This window comes from Salmo salar, chromosome 03 (genome assembly GCF_965601325.2).
Source record: "Salmo salar chromosome 03, fSalSal1, whole genome shotgun sequence".
NCBI classification, from domain to species: domain Eukaryota; kingdom Metazoa; phylum Chordata; class Actinopteri; order Salmoniformes; family Salmonidae; genus Salmo; species Salmo salar.
The window spans coordinates 79,572,794-79,575,477 of record NC_138293.1 but is presented as its reverse complement, the minus strand read 5'-3'; the positions used below and the strand labels follow the sequence as shown (position 1 = coordinate 79,575,477).

General features: G+C 44.2%; 1 non-coding gene across 1 annotated transcript; it reads right to left on the bottom strand.

Annotated features, from left to right (window-relative positions):
- Window positions 1–2,381: 2,381 nt before the first annotated feature.
- On the bottom strand, window positions 2,382–2,463 carry trnal-uag (transfer RNA leucine (anticodon UAG)). The gene has a single exon. It is a non-coding gene; the product is annotated as a tRNA-Leu (tRNA).
- Window positions 2,464–2,684: the final 221 nt, after the last annotated feature.

Below are 2,684 nucleotides of genomic sequence, written 5' to 3'. Positions count from 1 at the left end.
TAGGGATCTCGGACGATACGAAAGAGAGGTTGAACAGACTTGTAATAGGGGTTGCAACAATGGCGGCGGATAATTTTAGAAAGAGAGATTCCAGATTGTCTAGCCCAGCTGATTTGTACGGGTCTAGGTTTTGCAGCTCTTTCAGAACATCTGCTATTTGGATTTGGGTGAAGGAGAAGCTGGTGATGCTCGGGCAAGTAGCTGCGGGGGGTGCAGAGCTGTTGGCCGGGGTTGGGTAGCCAGGTGGAAAGCATGGCCAGCCATAGAGAAATGCTTATTGAAATGTTCGATTATCATGGATTTATCGGTGGTGACCGTGTTACCTAGCCTCAGTGTAGTGGGCAGCTGGGAGGAGGTGCTCTTGTTCTCCATGGACTTTACAGTGTCCCAAAACTTTTTGGAGTTAGAGCTACAGGATGCAAATTTCTGTTTGAAAAAGCTAGCCTTAGCTTTCCTGACTGACTGTGTGTATTGGTTCCTGACTTCCCTGAACAGTTGCATATCGCGGGGACTATTCGATGCCATTGCAGTCCACCACAGGATGTTTTTGTGCTGGTCAAGGGCAGTCAGGTCTGGAGTGAACCAAGGGCTATATCTGTTCTTAGTTGTACATTTTTTGAAAGGGGCATGCTCATTTATGACGGTGAGGAAATTACTTTTAAAGAACGACCAAGCATCCTCGACTGATGGGATGAGGTCAATATCCTTCCAGGATACCCAGGCCAGGTCGATTAGAAAGGCCTGCTCGCAGAAGTGTTTTAGGGATTGTTTTACAGTGATGAGGGGTGGTCGTTTGACCGCGGACCCATAGCGGATGCAGACAATGATCCAGTGATCGCTGAGATCCAGATTGAAAACAGCAGAGGTATATTTGGAGGGTAAGTTGGTTAGGATGATATCTATGAGGGTGCCCATGTTTACGGATTTAGTGTTGTACCTGGTGGTTTCATTGATAATTTGTGTGAGATTGAGGGCATCTAGCTTAGATTCTAGGACTGCTGGGGTGTTAAGCATATCCCAGTTTAGGTCACCTAACAGAACGAACTCTGAAGACAGATGGGGGGGTAATCAATTCACATATGGTGTCCAGGGCACAGCTGGGAGCTGAGGGGGGTCTATAACAGGCGGCAACTTTGAGAGACTTATTTCTGGAGAGATGAATTTTTTTAATTACAAGCTCGAACTGTTTGGTCATAGACCTGGAAAGTATGACAGAACTTTGCAAGCTATCTCTGCAGTAGATGGCAACTCCTCCCCCTTTGGCAGTTATATCTTGACGGAAAATGTGGTAGTTGGGTATGGAAATCTCAGCCAGGATTCAGACAAGGCAAGGACATCAGGGTTGGCGGAGTGTGCTAAAGCAGTGAGTAAAACAAACTTAGGTAGGAGGCTTCTGATGTTAACATGCATGAAACCGAGGCTTTTTCAATTACAAAAGTCAACAAATGAGAGTGCCTGGGGACACTCAGGGCCTGGGTTAACCTCCACATCACCCGAGGAACAGAGGAGGAGTAGGATGAGGGTGCGGCTAAAGGATAGCAAAACTGGTCGTCTAGTGCGTTGGGGACAGAGAATTAAAGGAGCAGATTTCTGGGTGTGGTAGAATAGATTCAGGGCATAATGTGCAGACAGGGGTATGGTGGGGTGTGGGTACAGTGGAGGTAAGCCCAGGCACTGAGTGATGATAAGAGAGGTTGCATCTCTGGACACGCTGGTTATACTGGGTGAGGTCACCGCATGTGTGGGAGGTGGGACAAAGGAGGTATCTAAGGCATGTACAGTGGGACTAGGGGCTCTGCAGTAAACTAAAACAATTATTGACGGATAGCAAGGGGCACACTTTAACCTCAGACATAATTACAAACATAGCATTTGTGTTTAGCGAGTCAGATCAGAGGCAGTAGAGATGACCAGGGAAGTTCTCTTGATGTGTGTGATTTGGTCCATTTTTCTGTCAAAATGTAACGAGTACTTTTGTGTGTCAGGGAAAATGTATGGAGTAAAAAGTACATTGTTTTCTTTAGGAATGTAGTAAAGTAAAAGTAGGCAAGAATATAAATAGTAAAGTAAAGTACAGATACCCCAAAAAACGACTTAAGTAGTATTTTAAGTATTTTTACTTAAGTATTTTACACCACTGCCTATATCAGGGGACATCGCTCAGTTCTGCCTCCAGAAAAAGACTCATGACAATAAACGACAAGAAGCGTTAACCTTTTTCAAATGCCAGACTGTACTATGATACATGCACTACATGAGGGAGCAATTGCATAATCCACAAATCATACAGCAACACCATAAAAGGTTGCAGTTGAAATGACATCAATGTCAAGTAGTCTATAATGTACGTTTTGCATAGATTTCTCAAAATGAAAAAATTCTGGCAGCGGTGGGATTCGAACCCACGCCATCGAAATGACTGGAGCCTAAATCCAGCGCCTTAGACCACTCGGCCACGCTACCTCAACGAACACAACTAAAATATCATAGCCTATAAATTTAGCATATTGCGTGATCAGCGAACTTTTGTACATTTCATGCGATATTAAATGATATTCAAATCTATAAAATATTCGAAAAATGTATTAACGTATCTCTTCAATTGTAATGACCATAGATGGCTACCACAGCATTCTGCAGTAATACGTCCTCCTATCTGGTTTGCGCTTAGTGGGACTATCATT